The sequence below is a fragment of the Vombatus ursinus genome, unplaced genomic scaffold (genome assembly GCF_900497805.2).
Source record: "Vombatus ursinus unplaced genomic scaffold, bare-nosed wombat genome assembly UNPS02006779.1, whole genome shotgun sequence".
In the NCBI taxonomy this organism is placed as follows: Eukaryota; Metazoa; Chordata; class Mammalia; order Diprotodontia; family Vombatidae; genus Vombatus; species Vombatus ursinus.
Window position 1 is genome coordinate 20,032,262 of NW_020946557.1, and position 18,913 is coordinate 20,051,174.

An 18,913-nucleotide genomic window follows, 5' to 3' on the forward strand; every position below is an offset into this window, starting at 1 on the left:
CCTCTCAAGTTGAAATGCAACAATGTAGGGATTGATTCTCTACCGCATGTGCTAATTTTGGCCTAACAACACCAGGTTCTCCACCGGCCAGCACCACACCATCCATACATGGAACCATTAGTTAAAGCAAATGACCTTGGCAGTATACTTTCTAGGGATGTAAACACAAATGATGAGGTGGACACATGCATTGCCAGAACTAGATAAGTCTTTGAGAGGCTCTGAAAGAAAGTTAGGAGAGAAGAGGTATTAGATTGCCTACCAAACTGAAGGCCTACAGAGCCATTGTGCTGACCTCATTGTAGTATGCCTGTGATACCTGGACAGTGTACCAGTAGCATGCCAGGAAGGTCAATCTCTTCCATTTGAATTGTCTTAGGAAGATTCTGAAGATCACCTGGCAAGATAGGGTATCAGACACTAAGGTCCTTTCTCAAGCTAAATTGCCAAGCATTCAAACTTTACTGTGGAGAGTGCAATTCCAATGGGCTGGCCACACTGTTCAAATGCCAACCATATATTTGCCTAAAAGATTATTTTACAGAGAACTCATACAAGTCAAGTGCTCATATGAAGTTCAGAAGAAGTGATCCAAGGACACTCTCAAGGTTTTCCTAAAGAACTCTGGAATAGATTGCATGACAAGGGAGCCCAGCATGGCATGCCCACATTAAAAAAGGCAGAGTGCTCTACAAATGAAGCAGAATTGCAGTAGCTCAAAATAAACATGAGATGTGCATATTTAGAAACATCTCCACTGCAAACATTCATGTGGAATATTTGTGCTGACCTGTGGTAGAGCCTTCTGAGCTCAAACTGATCTGATCAGCCACAGTCAGGCACACTATATCTTGACTCCAACACAGTGATGTCACTTTGGTCCTCTTCGAGAAAAAAGGACAACAACCAACAAACATAGGTCTTTAAAGTTTACAAAGTAATCTATTCACAAATAACCTGTGAGGCAAGTAGTAGCAGTATTATTACCCCCATTCTATAAATGAAGAACCTGAAGCTCTAGGACATTAAATGATCTGCCTCTGATCACAAAAGAATTAAGCAGCTAAGACACTGCATTTGAACCTAGGTCTGCTGACTATATTTCCAGGGCTTCCCACGATATCTTACTTGCTGCCATATCTGTCAATTCTGCCAGGATGAAAAAGCTGCATACGTAGTCATTTGATGAAATTAATTTCTGCTGACCAAAGATGGGCCTAACTTTGGGAAGACAACTCCATGGCTACTTAGTAGGGGACAGAGAGCAACAATACAGTTAAAGAGTGCTAGACTTGGAGAATGGAAAGGTCTAGGTTTGAATGCTCATTTTTACTCGCTGTGTGACTGTGAACAACTTACTTATCTTTTCTTCAACTGTAAAATGAGGATAATAAGAACTACTGAATTTATTTCACAGGGTGGTTATTAGGTTCAAATAAATGAAAAGCATTTTGTAAATCTTAAGGAACTATCGAAATGTCGATTATTTTTAAAGATTTTTTTAAGAAAGCAAATTATCTTATCTTCTAAGACCTTAAAGGGGATGTGAACTAAATTGACTGAGAATGCATACACACAGATTATGTCTTGACTACTTGAAGTATTTAAGTAATTGAATGTATGTCAAATTGCACCTCATAGTTATTCTGAATTACATTTCTTTAAATTATTGGAGAAGCCTAACATTTCCCAAAGTATTTTATTTATTTGTTTCCTCTTGTGTAGTTTTTGTTTATATCCTTTGACCACTATTCAGTTGAAAACAGGGTACCACTACCCTTATAGTAGTGCTTTAAGGTTTTCAGGGCACTGTATATGTTAATTCACTTGATTGGTATATTAAAAAAAATTACACTACAATTATTTGTGCTTGTTTTGAAACATTTAGTTACTTAATCTTAAAGTTATTATAATGTATGACATATGAAATGTAATATATATCAAATACTTAGAGATATAGCAAATCTACTAAAATTTTAGATATCAAGTTTTTATCAAATATCTTACGCAGATGATTTTCACAACCTGTTTCTTTTCTTTTTTTTCAGTTTTAATGTTTTCCTTATGAAAAAAATTTAAATTTCTAATCAACTCCATCAACTTCTTCATTTTAATTTCTTCTAATACTTTAGTAGCTGAAAAATGGTCTCTCTTCTATAGCTCAAAAGAGGATAGTAGTAGCAGTAGTAGCAGCAGTAGTAATGGTGGTGGTTGTGGTAGTAACAAAAGCTACTATTTACATAGTGTTTTAAGGTTCTCAAAGCATTGTATACGTTAACTCATTTGATAGATACTCTCCAATTATTTTTGTTTTTAAACATTTAATTATTTAATTTAAAGTTATTATGATGTATAGTATATAAAATGAAATATTGTATACCATATAAATGGAAAAAGTGAAAATTCTTCATAGTTTGTTTTATCAAGAGTATTTATTAAATAATTAATTTTCCAGGTTTTTTTTCACCTATAGTCACATGTTAAATTATATGCACTTCCATCTAAAGGCTTACTAGTAAGAATGTTTTGAATCTAGAGTAACTCGGCGAGCCTCAAACTACCAGGCCTTACCATTTTCTTTGGCTCTACACCTTTCTGATATGGTATGGACACCAATGGTCCACAGGGACTATCTATTAATTATTCTTGACTCTAGCTGTGGGAGCACCCCCTCCTTTTTTCTGATAACATCCGTTATGCTGCTTCTCCTAATGAAATTCTTCATTTGTAATATGTTGTAGCCAGCTTATGACCAACATACACCCTTCCAGATACTCCTGTTTGCGGATGACATTGTCCTGATGATATCAGGACCCAGAACACTGAAAAGCTTCCTAAATGATATCCTTTAAGTTTGGCCTAATAGTCTATTATGTGCCAGGCACAGTGTAGACCATCTCTTTATACTTGTTGAACTGAAATGGAAAAAAAAAAATCAGGTGGATAAAGAATTCTTGTTGTCCAAATTATGACAAGCAATTACTGGATGGACAACTCATAGTGCTGGTCCATCAATCCATATATCTTAGGCAAATATTACATGTAGAGAATGAGTTGGGCCTAGAATTGAACAGGAGAAGAGTAGGCTGGATTGCCACTGGGAAATTGTATAGTCCATTTAATGAAACCAAACTTTTCTCTGAAACAAGGTCTATCTTTTTAATATCAATATTCTTCTGGTTATACGACCTAGATTGCAGGAAAAATCTTCAACCAACTGAATTTGATTATTAATTAGAAGGCAACAGAGAGACATGGTAGACATAAGTAGGTTGCAGCATATTTCATCTCTACAGGAAAAAAAAAAACAAGAACAAAAAAACTAATGTCCTCTTAGGTAGCACCAATATATTTTCCTCTATCTTCCATATACTCTGTTCCAAATCCGCCGCAAATATACAGAAATAAAGGAGGAGAGTGAATAAAAGCACCATGTATTTAAAATTACAGAGGTTGTTCCATGCTAATAATTATAAAAATGTATTGTTTGCAGATGAGATGAAATAAGATTTTTGTAAAGCACTTTGCAAACTTTAAAATACTATTTAAATATACAATATGATACTTATTTGCAGAGGTGTACGAAGAACAGATATTCAATTCAATTATTTTTAACTTAAAATTTTATTGTGCTGCTTTTACATTATATACAAATATATATATGTATGTGTATATATATTTACAGATTACTCAACAAATATTTATCAAATACTTATTATAAGTAAAACTATGTGTTGGGCACAGGGGATAGGGAAAAAAAAGCCTGTCCTCAAGAAGCTTACATTCTACTGGGGAATACAATATATACCAAGTAATTAAATACAATATATGAATAAAGCAACTTCAAGAGAGAGAAAGTGCTAATAATTCTGAAGTAGTGGGGGAGGAAGAGAGAACTCAGAAAAGGTCTTATGTAGATATCATTTATTTTCCAAATGTTAATTTCATGTCATGTGTCAATATTTAAGAGTGCCTTCACTGGTGGGCAAGGAATTAGACCAAGGAATCTTTTTGTCCTCAAGTTAGAAACTTATGCCATTCACATTCTATGTATTACAAGGAAAGAGTAAACCTATAATCCTGCATGCAGTTTTGGTCAAGATGATTAAAGAAGGAATGGGACTGAGAAATGGATGAAGAAAGTTATTGTTGAATTTAAATATATTCCCCAAATTGAAAAGCAAGGCAGAGAGGTTGTCCAGGGGTTGCCAATTTCCCTACTTTTCCAAGAACAGAATATATCTTTTACGTTATTATTCAATACCCCTGTCATATCCCACCCCCAAAATGCAGAAACCTAGATTAGATAAACCTATTCCATGGTTCCTTGAAAAGATAATGTTGTCGATTATAAAGCTAGTCCTGACCACCTCCTATATTTTAATTTTTTAAAAAATGTGGTCAAATACAAGATTTGATTATACTGGACCTCTGGGAATCCACTCCTTACTTTCTGGCCATAATGATCTCTAATTATTTTGGGTAACTGATCTCTTACTATACTTAATTATGATTAACCAATGTATGATGTACACACACACACACACACACACAGAGCAAAAAACCCAACTGGCAGTATAATTGACACTTCAAAAAGAATAGGAAGTACCAATATAGGAGCAACATTTTAAAAGACTAAAAATTCAGACAACATAAAAAAGTCTTCAACAATTTCCCAGCACAACCAGTCATTGCTCATATTTATGTGTACATCCTGACATTATCTTCAGAAGGTCCTTAAGAGTTTAGTCTTCCATTAGCTGAATATGTCATGTGAGACATGAATGTTTCTTAGTTCTTGTTTCTAGCTGTGCTTCTTGAAATTGCTTCTTGGGATTATTTTAATCTTATCAAAGCTTTCATACGTTTTGACTCAAACTGAAAAAGAAGAGGCTCTTTCAAGCTCCCTAGCTTCTTCCAAGGAAAAAATCCTACATGGCTAGTCAGATAGCAGTTGGATTACTCCTGAAAAAGCTGCTTATTCTGTTTATTGAGCACATGCACATAAAATCTGGGTCTTACTTCCTTCAGTCAGAACCAAAGTTCAGGAAGAATTTCAGACTTTAATACATAAAAATTCTAAAGAAACAGTCAAAAAAATAGTCTCAACATTCACTATTAGAAGTTGATTCTCTCCTTGTTATGTGAATATTCCTCAGGGTTTTGTTTTTTTTTTTGTATATATAACAATGATAGCTAGTATTCACAGAGCACTGCAATATTTACAAAGGGGCTTAAATGCAGTAACTTATTTAAACTTCACAAAAAATCATTGAGGTAAGTACTACAAGTATTGTTAACTTCATTCTGCAGATGAGTAAACAAAGATATAGTTAGGTGAAGAGTAGTTGAAGACTACACAAGGCAGAAGGGACAAAGGCATTAAAGCCTAGTGGAATAGTGTGAATGTAAGTTAGAAGACAAGAAGGAGCAAAGAACAAATACTCCACCCCCTAATGCCACTCCCCCCACCCCCAGACACACAAGAGGAAAAATAATCAACTCACATTGGAGCGGGCGCAAAACTGAGCATAATTGGCCAAGTTTGAGTACCTTCAACTATGTTACACCTACTAACCTCGCCCCAAGAATCTACATTCCCTTCCTCTGATTATCAGCCATTGGACGTTTACTCTGTTGTCTCATATCCCTCTTGCCTTTTCACCTCTTCTTTAGGGAGTTCTAATCAAATTAACACTACTTTTGATACAATGAAGGTCATGGCAACCTACCATCTGCTCTATGGCTCTCTTATAGCCATATGTTACCACTCAGTCTCACCCCTCCATGCCCTCTGAAATCCCTGTTATGTCTAAAAAACAAAAAAACTATCCTTCATGTAAGATGTGTGTTCTCTCCATGGATATTAAATATTTATTTTTATCTCCCCCCACTCAAAATAGAATGTAAACTCTTTGAGAATTTGGATTGTTTCACTTTGGTCTTTGTATTCCTAGAACTTAGTCCACGCCCAATAAATGGCAGTGGATTGAATTTAATATTTGGGGAGTAGTGAGTAAACGACTTTATATAGAATGGAGGGATCACATGGGGAAAAATATAAAGTCTGATAAGTTCAGTGAGGGCTAGACTAGGAAGGGCCTCAAATGCCAAACCAACAAGGTTGTATATTGTCTGCAAGCAAAACTGGTGAGTTTTCAGTTAGAGAGGCAACATGATAAAAGCCATGTCTTAGAAAGATTAAGCTGGTGCTAGGGTTGAGGACTGGACTGGAGAAGGGAGACACCAGAAGCAGGCAGAACATGTGGGAGGCACCTGGATGTGTTCTGGGAAGAAAATAATAAGGTCCTGAACTGGGATGCTTGGAGTGAAGACATTGCTCTCCTTCACCGGCTAAGAGATAGTGATAAGACAGATGTGGGTATGCCCAGTAAACTTTTCAATACTGCTATAAACATGCAGATAACCTTTGGTTTACACCTATAGCTGCTGTTTGGTTCTCTTTCTCTTCCCCTTTAGGCTACTTGATGGGTCTACAGCTGTTTTTCCCTAGCATCTCACAATTCTTTCTACATTGTTCTGGATCCATACTTCATTGTATCCTCCTTGTGCATTACTATGGACTTCCCTGTTTTAAGTATTCCTACTTAGGTTCATTATGGAGCAGTTAGTTATCTGGGAATTTCGCCAACATCCTTTCTACACAGATTCAAGGCAAATGAGTCAAGTTAGCTTAAGTTTCTCCCCAGTAATGAATTATAGAACCTGTTGCTAATAACCTTCTCTTGCCACTTAAAGAATGGCTTGTATGTAATGCTAATTAAACAGATAAAGAATTTTGGCATAATGTCTGTAACATGGAGATAATACCGGCAGTACTTACCCAACAGTTGATGTAAGGATCAAATGAGATAATGCATATAAAGCATTTTGCAAACCTTAAAGCATTCTATAAATATCAATTATCGTGTTTCCTTTAATTTCACAGTATGGATAGTTGAAGCAACATTAAATTCCACAATAACATATACTATTCAATGCCTAAGTTCTTCTGTTAAGCATTGGGGAATAAATTTTTTACTTAAAGTCCCAGAATCACAGACCTTGCCAGTTAGAATGGACCATAGCAGTCATCTAGTCCAATTTATATCTTAAAAAAAAACAAAAAAACACCAAAAAAAAAACCCACACACAAAAAAACTCCAACTTTTTTTTATAATACTCAACAAGTTGTTATTCAGCCTTTGCCTAAGACCTTCAAGGAGGGGGCTAAACCATTTGAGGCAGCCCATTTTATTTTTGGATAGCTCTAATTGTTTGCAAGTTTTTCCTGACATTAAAACTAAATTTGTCTCTACAACTATTGCTGCCCCTTATTTTGCACTCTGGGACCAAGAAGAATAAGTCTAGTCAGGAGTAGGGAACCTGCGGCCTCAAGGCCATATGTTCCTTACCCCTGATCCTAAACTGTTGTAATTCTCCCTAGACTTGTCCCTTTCTCTCTCTGATCTGCCTTTTATAAGGTATGAAAATAATCTTCTCAATGTACAGATCTGATCATGTGTTTGACGTACTTTAAAAACAAACAAATGAATGAACCTTTCGCTAGTTCCCTATTTCCTATAGGAAAATTATTAACTTCATAGCTTGACATTTTAGCCCCTCCACAATCTGACTCCAACCTAACTTTCCAGTCTTATTTCACATTATTATCGTTCGTGCATTTGTCATTTCAGCCAGACTGGACTACAGACTATTACTAAATTTTATCCTACTCTTCTCTATGGCTAGTTCTTTCACATGGGCCATGTCTGATATGCACGGTCTCATTTCTAAGGTTTCCTTAAATCATGTTGTTGGAATATTTCCTTTGTCTGTATTGTATTCTACCTTATATTACACACATTATACTCCCATTGACACAAGGACAATGCTGTTTGGCATTTTTTATCAAAGACTTGGAAAAAAGCATACGTGGAATGATCACCATTTATGATCACTTTCATTGATCACATTTGTGATCACAATGATAACCTTTAATAAAAGGATTTGTTCTGTAAAGTTTGGATTCAGTCAAAGTGCTGCACTTGAGGACTTAGAGGGCCACGTGTGGCCTCTAGGCAACAGGTCCCCCACTCTTGGTTTAGGTAACAGAAGATGAGGGTCTGGAAATGTGATTGGAGAAGAGAAAACAGATTCAAGAGATAAAGAATCAGAGAGTAGAATGGCTCACTGATTCTATGTGATTAATGAGGGAGACGAGAGTCAGAGATGACACTGAGATTTCATCCTTGGCTGATAAGGATGAGCATGACATAATCAACAGGAAAAAGATAAGTTGGGAGAAGAGAAGGGTTTACAAGGGGAATATATTGAGTTTAGTTTGGAACATGTTGATTTTGAAGTGCCAGTGGGGATTCCAAATGGAAATGTTTGACAAGCAGTTGGAGCCGGCAACTGGAACGCAGAGGGGAGTTTCAGGATACACGTATAGATTTGGGTGTCCTCTGCACAGACTTAATGACTGAAGTCATGGGAATTGATGGTCATCGATAAGTATATAGAGAAAGAAGGAGAGGGCTAAGACAGGTATTTGGGTGGAGGAATACTTAGGAATCATATTGATGATAAAGCACTGAAGAAATTTGAGAAGGAGTGGTCACATAAGCAAAAATGGAATCAGGAAAAAGCAGTGTTGAAGTTAGGAGAAGAGCAAGAACATAGAATCAAAAAAACTAAATAAACTAAAGTCTTTATAAGGAGAGAGTGGTCAAAACTATCAAATGCTATAGAGAGATTAAGGAACAAGAGAATTGAGAACTCGTCAAATGAATTTGACAATTAAGAGGTCCTAGAGAAAACAGTGTTAGTATAGTTATGGGGATGGAATCCAGAGATCGCAAGGAAGTTAGGATTGAAGGAGTGGTGATGAAGCATGCTCAGGTGGTAGCCAGGGTAAACGACTCTTTCTAGAAGTTTAACAGTGAAATCGATCAATCAACCAACAAGCAGTTTTTAAGTATGTGTGTGCCAAGCACTGTGTTAAGAATACAAATACTAAAATGAGACAGTCCCTGCTCCAAAGGAGGTTCCATTCTATTAGAAATTATAAGAAAGGATAAAAGTGACAAGAAATATGGGATTATAACTTGATAAGATGATAGGATGAATGAACCAGGTTTTTATGACTAACAAATAGAATAACAGTGACTTGTGAAAAAAAAAAAAACAAAAAACCAAACAACAAACTTTATTATATTTTCCTCCATTACTGAATAATAATTTACCTGACCAAGATTATTGCCTGCTTGCCTCAGCTTCCTCATTCCATAAACAACTTTTTCTAAAGTTGGGATCTGTGAGAAATGGTAAGCTTCTGGGATATAATAATCAGAACTTCATGAATCTCAGTAGACCATGCCCCAGGAAGCCAGTTATTTTCTTGCTACACATATGTAACTTTCTGTGTGAGGATGTCATTGCCTTAGTCTCGACTATACAGTTCTGTGTGATTCTAGCTCCTACACCCTGTTTATTGTCTTCACATTCTTTATACTCTTTGGCTAATTATTCATTTATCTCTAATCTTCTACTCTATCTTTGACTCTGGGATTATGAATCTTCCCTAGTCTTGAACTATTTGCTGAGCTAAATATTATTTGTTTTGGACCTCCACCTTTGATTCCTTGGTTCTAGCTTCCAACAATGTATCCAGTGAAAACTACCTTGACACTCAATTTAAATAATGTATAACAAATTTAACATGAGGAGGGTGAGAAGGATGATTTATTTAATGCCTTGAAGGATTATTACTCTAATTTTATAACCTCTTCATTCCATGATGAAATTGCAACAAACTTCAGAAGAACTCTACTATCCCTTTAATGATAAAGAAAAATCCAAGTAATTTCCAACCAAACTGAAGTTATTGTGTCTCATGGTCAGAATCATCACTTGATTCTGAGTAGATTAAAAAAGTTATGAGTCCCCAAATGTGAATGGTCAGTTCATTGAGAAGATGAAAATACTCCCTTCTTTAAGAATGGTGCAAACCAGCAATTCTGATTCTCATCGGTTCAAAGTTCTCAGTCCTTGCAGTGACCTACATCTTTTCCTCTAGGCTTTTAAATCAATACAGAGGAGATAAAACTGATGTGTGAAGTAGCCAACATAGTCTGTCACAGATCTTTCTATCTGACCACTCGAGGAGTGCTATTATCAGTGTGAGCTACCATGTGTAAAAGAGAAGAGACACTTGAGACAATTCTTCTTGTACCTGATACTAGATCTCTCTCCTCTGGAATAACAAATATTTTTTAAAAAAGATCACTTCTGATTGCCCAGAGATGCACCCTAAAATAGAATGAAGTTACATGATATTCCAAAGAATAAAGGAAATATCATTTTTCTCCTAAATAAATGACGGGGAATGGTTGCCAAAGGCAAGAAGAGGAGCTAAAGGGGAGGTGGCGAAGGTGGTGAGTAAAAGGAATAAGGATGTTTTTTAGCAATTCTAAATTACTTCCAGTTGTCTAAATGTCCTGGGGGATAAGTCTTAGAAAAGCACTGCTGATTTTGGTACATGAGGATAGCACTTGGGGCTTGGCACAGATGTCTAAGTTATGCTTTCAATTTGAGACTGGAAGTTTGTTTTTAGGAAAATGACTCGAGATACTCATACATAATTGGATGAATTGTGGTCCAAGACAGCTTTTGTTGATGTCAGAGGTTTAGAGCGTTAGAATCCAGCTGACAAATTTATCTTTAAAAAGGACTTAAGCCTATATTCAAGCTTCATGAGCCAAAAATGATCTTCTTGATTCTTATCTTTCCAAATTTCTGAGGATTTTAGAATAGCACATAATGGCATTAATATGTCAGGGATTTAATGTTAGCTTTATATTTGGGCTTATCAAAACCAACTATCTATTGGACATTTCCAACTGGATGTTTTATAGGCATCTCAAACTCATCAAGTCCAAAACAGGTTACTATCTCTCCTCTCCTCCTCACTATGCCTCTAAACCAAGCACTCTTTCACATTTCTCTATTACTGTTAAAGTCACTTCAGTCATTCTAGTCACCCAGGCTTACAATCTCAGTGTCATTCTCAACTCCAGCCTTCACTCCTATGCATCCTGCACACAGCTGCCAAGAGAGATTTTATTATAGTTGTGATCATCATGCACACCTGTGCCTACACATGTGCACACACATACACACATAACCTTTGCCCTGGTCAATAAAGTCCAGTGTCTCTTAAACTCTATTTGATGCAAACATTTCTTCATAACCTGTCTCCAGTTTTCTTACAAATTACTCTTCTCCTTGAACTCTGGATTCCAGCCAAACTAGTATCCTTGCTTCTTCCACAAAACACGTTATCTCAAGTCTCTGTACCTTTGTACTAACTTCCTCACCCCACTCCTTCCTTGGAATGCACACCTTCTTTACTTTCACCACTTAGAATCCCTGGTTTCCTTAAAACTCAGCTCAAGACCACATGAAACCATTCCTGATCTCCCAGATGTTAGTGTTCTGCCTCCCAAAACTACCTGTATTCATTTTGACTATGTTATGCATATACTTATATAGGTTTATATTGTCTCTTTCATTAAATGTAAGCTCCTTGAGGGCAGGGACTTTTTCACATTGTTCTTTATATGCATCCTTAACGCTTATCATAATGCCTGGTACATAGTAAGCACTTAATAAATGCTTGTTAGTTGAATGATTAACTCACAACAAAATTAACTTAGTTGGTGGCTTTACATTTACCTAAAGATAAAAATGAAATGCATCATAGCTTTTTATCAAACTGACCAAATTTGCATGAGTAATTCACAAAGAAATGGCCTTAAAATTTGCAATATCTGAATTAACTAAAAGAAAATACTACTGGTGTTGAAATGATAGTTTTGAATCCTTCAATGGTCACTTAGCTTAACAGAGACATATTCTGGTTTGTTTTGTTTTTTCATTAGAAACCACCCATCTAACTTTCCCCCATTTTCCACTTTCCAGCTTTCTTTTAGGTTTTGTCTTTCTCCAGCAGAATGAAACGGAAGGTCCTTAAAGTCAGGGATTGTTTTGTGTGCTTATATTTATATTCTTAGTACTTGATACAGCCATGACTGGCACAGATTAAATGCTTAATCAATTCCTTACTTCTGTCCTTCCTTCTCATCTCACAAATGTTGATCACCTCTTTGCTATTGCCACTCTATCTGTGATTACTTTCCATTACCCTTCTCTCTTAAAAATTTACAGAAATAGTCTTAGAATAAGCAGGAATCATTTTACTGAGCAACAGTAAAGACAGATATTAGGTACATGCCACTGAATTTGTATAATGTGACCAAAAGTGACTTACTTCCAGATAGAACCTATGAAAAGTCTAAGATTCAACAACGGAATAAAAAAAAAAGCATTTGATAAATGGCTGAGTTATGCAAACTTGTTTACAGAAATGGAAGTTCACGATGGTAACTTATTCAATTACAAATAACAATTGTTTTATTACCCTGTGCACTAGTTCACAGGATGTTACATATAAAATAATGATAGAAGAACAGAGACTGTCCCAGGACAATTTCCATCTAAACTCCATCAAAAATAATGAGAAGAATTAGATTATTACTGATAACAGTTGACATTTATATGGTATTTGAAGACTTATAAAGTGCTTTATGTACCTTTGTTCATTTAATATTCATAATAACCCTGAAAATTAAGTATAATAGACATTGTTATCTCTATTTTTTTTAGGTAGAGAAACTAAGGATCTGAGTGACTTTCTCAAAATAACCATATTTAGTATAAGAAGGTAGCATTTGACTGAAAAGGCAAATCCACAGAGTGGTAAATGTGGAGACCAAAGAATGATTTATTTTGGTAACCTTTATCTTACAATGTTTTGGGGAAAAAAATTGTTGTCTCTAGGAGATAAAAGAATAGTAAAGGAGAACTTGATCAATATTTAAAAACAAAACAAAAATAAAAACCAACCAAACAAACTCACAAAATATCGTGATAAAAAAGAAGAGATGATTATTTGTAAAGGCGCTTTGAGATCTTTAGAAATAGAGGGAGGTATAATAAAAGCCATAGGGATAAAAAAAGTTTTTTTTTTGTTGTTATTTTTGTCTCAGATTTTAAGTTAATACAAAAGACAGGTACAATGAGAAAAATGGGAGAGGAGATTAGCCTGAATCCATCCTGTCATGGGGCCCAAACTAAAGCATTTTAACACTGTGACACTTAATAACCTAATGAGCTGTCTGATTTGGTTTTCTAGAGGCTCACATAAAACTCAGAGACCTTACATTAATTCCTTGGCAATAAAGAGATTCACATCAACTCTTTCCACCATGAGCAGGCTCATAAAATACAAGCTTTATGTAACTCTGTAAAAAGTTCAAATGGCGAGAGACCAGTCTTCATTCAGAGAGAGAGAAAAAAAAAACTTTCTAACAACCACAGTCAGCATCATTTGGGAAAATAACTACTTTGCTAATTACAACAGTTATAAGAGTGAACTTTACTGGTGCTAGTGCTGGGGATCTGGCCAATCTGGGACAGAAATCTTTGCTGTCTAAAGAAGAGAAACAACATGGAAAACCATGTAAGTGTGCCTTGCTCCTATCTGTCTCAATTACATTCCCCCATTAGTAATCACCTCTTCAGGTGCAATACGTTTCTGAGGTTTTAAAAACAATGATTTTGCTGCCAGGGAATTTAAAGTTTTACTCTTTAAATTTTTTTTTATGTAGTTTTAACACCTGACTCTAAAACCATATGCTCTTTAAAAGAAAAACAGGATACAAAGCTAGATGTTTCACAGCAAAGTGAGAAAGAGATATCACAAGAATGAACACTGAAAAAGACTTCTATCAAAACATCTGGTAAACACAAGTCAGCTTGAACTTTGCCTGTGATATGAACGTTTTTGCAATTTTTTTTTCATTTTGGTTAAATAACTTTGGAGTCAAGTTCCTGGGTTTTTGCTTTTTTAGGAGAAACATAAAATATTAATGTGCACTTTTATGTCTGTTGTGACATTCATTTTGTTGCCTTTATCCAATGCATTGTATGGATTTTTCAAATATCAGTCACCCTAAGCAAGATGTTTTTTGAAGAAATCTCATGGGAATAAAGTTAAAAATATTATCCACAGGGGTCTCTGCTACTGACTTAGCTAATTAATCCTGAGTTATTTGTGTAGCACTTCATGTTTTGTTTTGTTTTGTTTTGTTTTGAAATTAACTTATAAGATCCTTTTTTAAAAAATAAGGCATATTTTATGCATCAGAGGAGTAAATTCAGTAGATTCAAATCTCTGTGCCCTACTCTGAAACTTTGACTGAGCCACAGTCTCAGATATTGGGAGGAAGGGGGATTGAGGGAAATACTATGCTTTCTAGAAACACTTTGTAGCAATCACCAAGGAATTACAGAATTACAGAATTTGAGCACTGGGAGGAACCTCAGCAAATATCTGGCATAGTCTACCCCAAAAGTTGAAGACCTCCAGTGAATAGGAGCACGCTACCTCCACTACCTCCAGAAGTAGCCCTTTCCACATTGAGATAGCTCTAATTGTCAGGAAGTTTTTTCATAGCATTACAGGATGTCAGAGTTGGAAGGAAACTTCAGCGGTCATCTGGTCCAACCCCTACTTGAACAAAAAGCTCCTTTATAATGTAATGGACAAGTGCTCATGAAGTCTCTTCTTGAAGACTTCCAGTGAAGAAGAATCTTTTCCTTATATCAAGCCTAAAAATACCTCTTTACAACATCTAGCTTTGTTTCCAGACCTGTCCTCTGAGGTCAAAGAGGACAAGTATAGAAACCTAGGTTGATATCCAGCCTCTGATACTTACTATGTGACCATGGGCAAGTGTGATTTCAGCTAAATCTGTTTCCTCAGTAGTAATAACACAAGGGATGGGGTACTGGGAGGAGAAACACCTAACTCACTGAGCTACAGTGGAGATCAACTAAAAAAAGGTCTACACAGTAATCTGTAAACCTAGAGACATTAAACAAATTTCAGCTTTTGTTACTATCAAAGAAGACTTCAGTTTAGTTACTTTTAAAATCATCAAAACAAAGTTCTTAAAGTCTGAGTTGCATCTTAAAATGTGTTTAGGTGCCAAGATGGTGGAGTGATGAAGGAACCCACCCTCTGAAATTCCCCTCCAAACAACTAGAACACTGGAATTGATCTAGGAGCAGGGAAGCAGCTTACCAACCCTGCAGGAAAGTTCTCTCTCACAGGGAGGGAGGGAATGAGATCTGTCACAGCAGCAACAGTAGTAGCAGCAGCAGCCACCTCACAGCAGGGGGCCTGCATCAGGGCTGCCAGCCTGGGGCAATCCTCCAGTGAGGCCTGCCCTCCAGCCAGCCAACCAGCAGCCCCTAGGCAAGTGAGCAGTCCTTACGAGGTTCCACCCCAGCAGCCCTGCCCCCACCACAAGCCACTAGTGAGGCCTTGAAGGCAGGACCAGTGGTGAAGCCCCACCTGTCTCTATAGCAACCCAGTGGTAAGGCCCCACCCCTGGGACAGGCCCCAACAAGATCCCTCCTCCAGGGCCAGCCACAAGAAAGATTCTGTTTCCATAGCAACCTAGTAGCAAGGCCCCCACCCCTGGGGCAGGCCAGTAGCTAACCTCCACACCCAGAGCAGGCCAACAAGGAACCCAGCCTCCACCTCAGTACAAGCAAGAAGGGAAGTCTCTGTTTCAGTGAAAGCAAGCAGCTAAGCACTGAAGCCCAGTGAAAGCCAACATTAAGACCTTGAGTCCCAGCACCAAAAGCTTGGGGCAATGCAGGACCAGAGCCCAAGTCTTACATAAAAACACCAAGTCACAAAAAAAGACAGAAAAAAATGAACAAAAAAGAAACAAACAAGAAAACGAACTTGATTATAGAAAGTTACTATCATGACAGAAAGGCTCAAGGCATAAACGTAGAAAAGGACAATAGTGTCAAAATAGCTACATAGCTACATGTGAAGCCTCCAAAAAAAATTGGCATCAAGCCCAAAAAGAATTCCTAGAAGAATTTAAAAATAATTTTAAAAAGCAAACTAGAGAGGTAGAAGAAAAATTGGGAAAAGAAATAAGAGTAATGCAAGAGAATCATGAAAAAAGAGTCAATAGCAAGATATACAGAAATTTACCAAGGAAAATAACTCCTTAAAAAATAGAATTAGCCAAATGGAAAAGGAAGTACAAAAGCTCACTGAAGAAAATAATTCCTCAAAAATTAGAATTGGGCAAATGGAAGCTAATGATTCTAAAGGACACCAAGATATGATAAAACAAAAGCAAAAAAGCAAAAAAAAAAAAAAAAAAAGTGAAAATTCTCATTGGAAAAACAACTGACCTAGAAAATAGATCCAGGAGTGAAAATATTAGAATTATTAGACTACCTGAAAGCCATGATCAAAAAAGAAGCCTGGACAACATCTTTCAACCCTTTGTCCTGCAAGAAGGGGGTGTCTCAGATTATGAGGAAGATCTGAGATCCACTTCATTAGAGGGGTCCATGTGCGTGCGCGCGCGCGCGCGCACACACACACACACACACACACACACACAAAGTGCCCAGCACACAAAAGATGCTTAATGTTTGTAGAAATGACCTAAAATGAGAGGTGACTGGGAGGGGGTTGGGGTGGGAGTAGGGTGTAATTCAAGCTGTTTCTATTCATAGGGATGTTATTCCATGGAGCTAGGATTAAACACTATGTGGGTGGCTTCTCCTCCAACTATTTTCATTTAAGAGGGGGCAGGTAGGTGGAACAGTGGATAGAGAACTGGGTATAGACTCAGGAAGACTTTAGTTCAAAACTGGACTCAGACATTTCCTATCTTTGTGACCCTCAGTTATAAAATGGAGATAGTTAGTAGCACCTACCTCTCAGTGTTGTTGTGAGGAGCAAATGAGGCAGATGTCTGTAAAGTGCTTAGCACAGTACCTGGCATATAGTAGGTGCTATATAAATGCTTATTACCTTCCCTTTCCTTCAACTGAAATATGGATAAATGAACAATCAGGACTGAATTGTAGTGGAAAATAAGTCACAAAAGGGTAGAGAAGTGTAAGTGGAACTCATACATTTGTATATAGAGGGGGTTGTGGGGGTGATGGGTTATTGTTTCTATACAATATATCAAAGGGACTGAGGGAATCCTTCACTGCCTGGTTCATTGAGCTACTATCCTGCTGAAACAATCTCATGAGTGTATGAGAGTGTGTGTGTGTGTGTGTGTGTGTGTGTGTGTGTATGTATGTATGTATGTGTATGTGTATGTGGGGGCAATTCAGGAAGTGGGGTGTGGAAGAACACAGAGGACTTTCTGTGTTATTGACCTCCACCACACTGGGCTTGGTCACCATGAGAAGGAAAACCAAAGGTAGAGGGTCTCTAGTTAGCTTCCTATGATTAAGCAAGTGAACTTACAATCTGGAGCTCACAGCTCTGGGGCCTAATAACATAAACAAAATACAGGACCTAGTGAAACTGCCCCAATTTGGTGTCCCCTAGGGTTGGTTTTATCCACTACTCTGGGCAAGAACTTAGACTGAGAAATAATCAGATAACAATGTAGCAATTCTAAGGACTACTACTACCTCCAAAAAGGTCTAGTAAAGCAGGAAAGTTAGGAGAAATTACCAGAATTTAGAAGTCATGGGAAAGTCTTTAGAATAAACACAAACTTCCCAAGCAATAGATTATTAATTATGCGCTTATGATATGTCAGGCACTATGCATCTTAGATAGTTTATAGGGCCCTCTTCCATTTGGTTCCAACCTACTTTTCCAGGCTTATTTCATTATTATTTCCCCTTCACCTACTCTATGTTCCTACCAAACCGGAATCCTAGCCGCCACCCCCCACCTCAACATTATTTGCTGTTTGTGTGCAATCGTGCCAACTGTCCCCTATTGGGGGATATGCCTCTTTTCAGAATCTATTTTTTCTTTCAAGGCTGAGTTCAGGTGCTGCCTGCTTGGTGCTGTAAGGCCTGCTTTGATGTCTCCAGTTGTCTGTGTGTGTGCTCTCTTCTCAAACATTTTTTAAGTGCCTACATTGTGCAAGACAGATTGGAGGATTTAGGAGCAAAATTCTTTGTCCTCAGGGCAAGGTGGGAAGGGAAGGGCAGGAGATGTAATACAAATGAACACAAGTCAATGCAACACGGGTGCTAGAGGGGAGTGGGGTGTAGGATGAGTTTGAGACGCAAGAAAGGAGCCTGCAAGAGAATACACTCTGTGAGGGGCAATATAGAAACTAGTGCTGTCCAACCATACGGAATCACCATGAAAAAGCATGGAGGCACATGATGTACCATGTTTTAACTTCTTCTGGGATACAGTTTAATTTTTGTCTTTGTAGCCCTAGAGACCAACATAATGCTGTGTACATAGTAGATTTTATTAAATGTTTGTTGAACAGAATGGAAACAGAATTACTTGGGATAAGGTGTGCATGTGGGGAAGTGAGCTTGAGGAATTCTGTTTCCTTTGGATATTTTTCATTTTCTTTCTCCTCTTTCTCTTCTATTATGTTTATTGATATATTTATGCTACTCTCTTTACTACCCTTCTCTGCCCCTTCTTGTCCCGTTTCCTTAACAATGAAGTTTGTGGATACCGCCATCAAAGCAAGGCTATTCTCACACCAATAATACCTTTGCAGATGGTTCATGTGATAAAAAAGAATAACAAGAATTCTAAAATACCTGTTAAAAAACAGAAAAAGACTAAAGGGGTGTGATAGACCCTCGGTTAGGGGCCCAGGGGCACCACGCCCCGGGGCCTCTGGCTCAGCTTCCCCTAACGGCTGTGCAACACCCTGGGTGCAACATCCTGTTCTGTAAATAACCTGATCTGGCTTCCCAGCACCCCACCGGACCCTGTCCTCTTCCCGGCACCCCACCG

At 37.3% G+C, this 18,913-nt stretch overlaps 1 protein-coding gene across 2 annotated transcripts in view; it reads right to left on the reverse strand.

The window, feature by feature from the left end:
- PTPRK (protein tyrosine phosphatase, receptor type K) overlaps nt 1-18,913 on the reverse strand; it is a 723,664-nt gene that overhangs the window by 85,910 nt on the left and 618,841 nt on the right. The gene's annotated exons all lie outside the window — the stretch shown is intronic.